A 6,817-nucleotide genomic window follows, 5' to 3' on the forward strand; every position below is an offset into this window, starting at 1 on the left:
ATTCAGAGCGAAGACCTAGTTTCTTATTCTCTGGGGTGGATGAACCCAAATTTCAGCAAATTTTATCATGGGCAAAGAAACAGAAAGGGGAAATGAGTTGTCAAGATTCTCAAATTTTTCATTATTGCCAGGTCCAGATATAAATTCATATATCTTCCAACAAGCTTCTCTGTTGCAGTTGTTCAGTAATTGAATGTCTGTTAGGAGAATTGAAAAAGAATGACTCTAGGATTTCTTTCACTTACCTTTCCACAAAGCTTTGTTATTCTTGTGTATGGCAAGAATGACCTTTGGTCATTAGCATTACCTGGACAGCATCTTATCACAGCATCAGAAAGCATGATAAGAAAGCACATGATGGACCAAGGAAAGGTGGATATTATCCAAGCAACACCATGAATCTCCAGTCCTCAGTCCTTACCTGGAGCAGCTCCATGTCTGGTTTATGGCACAGTTCCTTGAGTTCCTCATATATCTGACTTAAGAGTTTCCCCTTTAGGTACATATTGTGTTGACTTCCTTTGAGTTGCTGAAAAATCTCATCGCTTTCCTCTTCTATTTTCCTTAAATAATGTTTCTCTTCATGGTGGACAAAGGGGCAAACCTTCCAGTATTCAGGCCGGATCATATTCCTACACAGTGTCACATAACCCTAGGGTTACAATGAATTAATTAGGTCACATATTTTAGCAGATTTCATTCCTCTCAGTTATCAATAATTTGTCTTCTGATAGTTAGAAATTTGGTACTTTCATTAAGAACAGCTTTTTTGGGACTTTTTTTTTTGTTCAACTCACTTTTTAATTTCATTGAACCTGAAGTCAGTATCTTGATTCTAAACACTTTGCCTCAAATATCCACACTTTCTTAAAAACAGGTACTTGTGATTTAATAATTGTGTTATATAATACACACAGTACTCTAATGACTAAATCAATTTAGTCTCTTAACCTCAGATATTTCCTCTGTTTTTAGGAAATAATAGCAAATATTACTTCATACAGTTAGATAAGACCTTTCTAAAGTATTAACATCCAGTTCCACAAACTTCATGCAGGCCAGAACCTTGTGTGCATGGATGCAGCTTGACTCCTCCTGCCTGAGGCTATACACTCCACTTCTTAGCTGACCTCCACCCAACCCTTAGAGATGCTGGTCCACAGACAACCACCTTTTGGTCCTAATTCCCATCTTCTCTCTCTCTCTTTTTTTTTTTTTTCACTTTCTCTTTTCCTTCTTTCCTCTCAACTTTTAAAAATATTTGACTCACATTGTTTTAGGCAAAACAAAACATGGACCATTGACCCAACATCTTCATTTGGTTCTTGGGCTGTCATTTTTACCTCCAAGAAAGCAAAATTTTTGATCACAGGTGTACATTCACTGTACACATTAATGAAACTCAATTTTCCATCAAAGCAATGAACTCTCTTCAATTCACAGCTCTTGTTTGAAACCACATTCATCATATCACCAGGAACCTCCTTTATTGAATCCACATAATTCTTCCTATGCATGTTACTAAGAACTTCTTCCTATTACCACCAATCTTTCATTCCATAAAACCTATAAGCCTTGGGCTTCAAACAAATCCCTCTCTCTGTATGTCCCTCCATCAATTTACATTGACCAACTCCTCTTTCCCTGCTGGACCCATTAATACAGAGATCCCTCCAGTTATCTTTTCATGTAAAAATTTTATTCTTTTCATTCTTAAAACTCTCCTGTGGTATCCATCTAATGCTTAGAAAATAGAGACAATTGTGAAATGTCCCTGTCCAGACAAAATCTTTCATGTAAGCTCCAACCTCATTCATTCGATTCCTTACGACTTATTTTTGTGAGGATATCTCCCCAAAACTCAAAGTGCAACATTTCTCAAACTAAAATTTTCTTAACCCAAAGCAGCATTTCTTCCTTTGTTTCCATCCTCAGTGATGTTTCAACTTCAGAGAAGAAACTGGTTCTCAGTTTTTAAATTTTATCTTCTTAACATTACAATCAAATCAATCCTATTTTCTCATGTTTCTCTACCGTAAAGAATATCTCTTGAGTCCTACAGTTTGCCATTATCTGTGGCCAAGTTAATCCTGTACATTCTTTTAAGGAGTCTCCAACTTTAAGGTCGGACTTCCAATTTCACTACTCTTTCTCATTCTCCTTCATATCTAGCTTACACAATGGAGAAATAAAGGCAAGTGTGGTATGAGAAAAGGATAGGTTAAGTCTGAGATGTGTTGAGTTTAGTTACCTCTTCCTAAAAAGCTCTTTCCCCAAATAGCCACCCGCCTAGACACCTCACGCAGATGTCAGCCCAAATGTAATCTTCCATTGTAACTTTTTTGTGATCATATGTAAAATTTAATTTTATCAAAATTACTATTCTTATTTACCTTTACTGCTAAATTTTTCTCAAAAACACTTAGCACAAATGATCATGCCATAAAGGTTATATTTTGAATTGTTAATTGGCTCTCTCCACTACTCCATTAGTTCCTTGAGTACAAGGAAATCTGTTCTTTTTGTCTATTTCTATAGTGACTTAGAAGAGTTATTATGACATGGCACTCAACATTTCAAAGGGAAAATATTGTAACTGATAACCTTAATTATATCACCTTTAAATAATTGAGTTAATTTTCCTATATCTCCTTGTCATACACACAGCCCCATTTAAATTTCCTTTGTAATGGTGAGAAGTATATTTTAATATTGCTTTTTTATATGTTTCCATCATGAAATCATTACTTCCTTGAGAATCTATATGTACTGTTATTTCACCACTCCTATTAGTGGTGCTCAATTCATATTTCTGAATCAACAAACGGTAGATCCAAATTTCTCAGCCATGCATTTAGGTCACATTTTGAACTGACCTATCCTCCATTTCCAGCCATATCTCTCAGCACTGCCTCTCTAATAGTATAGGTATCAACCAATACGAACTTTGTAGAACCTCAATATCCACATGATCCTCTAGTTTCTAGTCGTCAGCTTGCGCACATTTACATGCCTGTCATCCTCATGAATTTCCTACCTTAAATTGTTCTTTACCATCCAAATAGTCCGAGAAGTTCTCCCTGAATTTTCAAAGATTTTCCTTCTAAGAAACCCTGAGTTTATCTCATTCGCTAATTATGGTATACCTTGTTGATTGTGATTTTTCTATATATGTTGGTGTGTTATGGTGTTGCCCAGGAAATAAGATCTTTTACTTCGATATTTTGATTTTAGAAAGAAATCCTATAAGGGGACATACTTCTTTCTACATGAGTAGATGAAAGCCTTTTGCTATTGGATAGTTACCCATAGAGAAACATAAATATTATGATTATTAGTTCAAGATCTTATTGAATAACCACCAAGTGTCCCAAACTGGTGCTGAATGAAACAGAATTTCTTGTTTACCTCCCATGTCCTGAGTTTGCTGACTTCTCTCTTTAGATTTCTTTTATTTTCTTGTATCTTTTGCCACATAGACCTCATTTGCTTCAGAAGCTTTTGCTGCAAAAAAACCAACAGTGTGAATATCAGAGAAGCTGATATTGAAAATTTCAGATCCTAATAGATGAAGAATGGCAGGGAATATCTTATAAGTGATCACTCAAGAAGACAAAGGGAGAATTTATTTTCACTGTTAAGCCAAATTATCTAATATGTAGGACATTTATAACCACAAAATAGGCCGGTAGTTGGAAAGGGTGTTTCTCCATAGAGGAAACTTGCCCCAAAAGTTTATTTCACCTAACCCATTTTCATTACGTAAATCCTGTGTCAGATTTTAGTTGTCCTGCTGATAGTTCTTGTCTCCTACTACTCAATTATTTTAGCTAAAGGACAATGTTTCTAAATAGACTCTATGAGATTAGGCTTGTTGAAATCATGGCTACAGTGACCAATAACCACTGAAATTAACAGATTTGTCCATCTTGGTTTTACACTGACTAATCACAGTTCCAAACATGATCAACCTCATTATAACCAAGAACTCAGGTTGTAAGATTTTAAAAAGTAAAAAATTTAAGCACTTAAGATTGAGAACATATTTTCTTCAATAGTTTATCCTAGGACCAGGCACATAATACTAGTTAGTATCTGCTTTATATTTTACATGAATGGAGAATAATTAACTTCACTTTCTTTTGCATTCTCTCTAAGGTAAAGTGCCCCCCAGGTTCAAACTTCTCTCTCAGCCATTGCTTACCCGGTATTCCTCAGCCATCCACTCAATGGAACAATGTCTGTGAGTCCCATGCTCCTCAGACTTACAGCAAGGTAAACAAAGCACGTCTTTGGTGACCTCACAGAAGAAGTTTTTTGTTTTCATGTGTATCTCACATATCTCTTCTGCATAGCTTGATAAGTCATAGGGTCCTCTCAGTCTGGCAAGGAATACCCTTGTCTTCAAAACGATATTGGTTTTCAAGTTCATGTGATGGGATGGTTCCCTGCACACAGGGCAGCAAGGAGGACGTTGGGCTTCCTCCCAGCAGAGACAGAGACATGGCATGCAAAAGCTGTGCTGACAGATTAGAGTGACCGGGTCTATGAAATACTTCGCACATAGGAAACAGGTGAATTCATTCCAGAAGATGATGGAACCCATGTTTCTGAGGAGAGAAAAGTAAAGAAAGGGAATATTATGTTGTCATGAGCCTTAAAAGAAGTGCCTTTTCAAAGCCATTAACAATACCAAGGAGTATAAGAATTATTTACTTCCAACTCATACCAATAAGGTAGTGTATATAGTTGTATTGTATGTAACATATATGTATTGCATATAACAGAAAGAGGATGCTGAGTAACAGAGTGTCCTCATTTTATTCAGACAGCATATTGATGTGTCAAACACAGCTTTTCCATCAGGATTTCAGCTCTCTAATACAATTCCAGTACAATCCCCTGCCAAAGAGTATTCCACCTAGAGCAACCACCATTATCCCTCTTCCAGTGATAGGTTATATGGTCATTTGACCCTATTAGGTCAATGAAATTTGAAGAAAATGTTATTAGGAGGGTTTTGTCAATATTTCTTTTTGCTCATGCAGAGAAACATAAGGAAGAGTCAACTGTTTTAGGTTCATCTGGACAGTGTTTGAAGGTGATGCATGGGTCTGTCTTTTTGTGACCACAAAATGCATTTGCCTAGAGACAAAAGCATACAACCTGAGGGCGACAGAGAAATGGAAGACATGGTTTTGGACAATGTCATCGAGGCAATAAATTAACCAACTCTGAGACTGCCAATCATAAGTGTAACAGGAATCAAGGAAATAGAAAAATCATTTCACAACCATCAGAATTAATATATTTAGACCAGAATCATCAATGGATGTGAAAACCATTTGGAAAAACAGTATCAGCCCCAAAATTGTTTGTTAATAAGTTCCTCACTTTATTACCATCATGTCGTATTAAACTGGTTATTCAAATTAAAGAAGATATACTTTCAGTTATCATACATTGTGACTAAATATTTGGTTTAACTATATATGATTGCTGTTATCTTCCCTGTCTATAAGAAGTTGAATAAAGGAGGCTACTTCTTTCCAAGGCTGAGAATTTTGTTCTGGTCAAAAAGAGACAGAAAGTAAACAATTGCTTAACTGAACAACTATAACATCAGCTTTAAGATGCCTTTTGAAAAATGATGAGCAGTGAAGCAATGGTGCACAGATCTATTTATAAGTAAAAATTCTTGACAGGGAAGTTATGGACTTCTGATCGATGACCACACAATTTTCAGTGGTATAGAACAGGGGTCCCCAACCCCCAATCCGGGGCCTGTTAGGAACCGGACCGCACAGCAAGAGGTGAGCGGCGGGTGAGCGAGCAAAGCTTCATCTGCCGCTCCCATTACCGCCTGAACCATCCCCCACCACGTCCGTGGAAAAATTGTCTTCTACGAAACCAGTCCCTGGTGCCAAAAGTTGGGGACCACTGGTATGGAACATAAAGCCATTGACTCAAACATGGGTCAAATGAGGAGATAGTTTGATGAACAGTGAGAAAATATAGATAAGCCCTGTGTAGAGTGGGCTAGAACCTGGATAAGAATTCATTATGAATACAATCATTTCTAGATTGATAACATAAATGATCATTTTAATATTAAAACGATAATAGGAAAACCTAATATGTGTGTGTTTACTATTTCTAGGCATTGGATTAACTCCTTTTATATGGATTAGCTATTTTAATCCTCTTAACAATATTAACTAATTTTCTATTTTATAATGAGGTTAATTAACATAGTGTAGGTAAAATAAGTTACTTGTCTACAAATCACACATGGAATAAATGTTGGATACAGTACTCACATATAGATATTTCTGATAGAAAAAACAACTTAGCTTTCATGCTCACGATTACCATTGAAGTCTCATTTTTAAGTGAACATAGTGGAAATTCATTGTACCTTAATCAGAACTCACCTTTGGGTATAGTTAATGAACTGTTCCACTCTTGTTCAGTAAATAACTCTGTTAAAAATTCAGTTCAGGGATGAGGTGCTCACCTCCTGGTGGCAGTACTTTCAAAAGTCTCCACAGCCCAGCCAACTCCAAACACAACAGTTCTGGGTTCTGGGGAAGAAAGAGCTTGGCTCTTCGCTGGATGTTTTATATATTCTCTGAAGACCACACCCATTTCCTCTAAGTGATAGTGTTATCAAACCTTAGAAAATGTATAAGTGCATGTGATTAGATTTTGGCAGAGTTGAAAACACACCCTGATGCCAATGATTGAAGTCAAACCTTTTGAAATCTACTTAATCCAATTGCCACAATCCAATCTCTGGTAAAAAGTCACACCTTAA

General features: G+C 36.4%; 1 long non-coding RNA gene across 1 annotated transcript; it reads right to left on the reverse strand.

Annotated features, from left to right (window-relative positions):
* Positions 1-3,407: 3,407 nt before the first annotated feature.
* Positions 3,408-6,574, reverse strand: LOC137225931 (uncharacterized). The gene is made up of 3 exons (XR_010944096.1): positions 6,435-6,574; positions 4,205-4,610; positions 3,408-3,504 (listed from the first exon to the last, which is right to left on the reverse strand). It is a non-coding gene; the product is annotated as an uncharacterized lncRNA (long non-coding RNA).
* Between the last annotated feature and the right edge of the window lie 243 nt (positions 6,575-6,817).

This window comes from Pseudorca crassidens, chromosome 6, assembly GCF_039906515.1.
Source record: "Pseudorca crassidens isolate mPseCra1 chromosome 6, mPseCra1.hap1, whole genome shotgun sequence".
Classification (NCBI taxonomy): Eukaryota; Metazoa; Chordata; class Mammalia; order Artiodactyla; family Delphinidae; genus Pseudorca; species Pseudorca crassidens.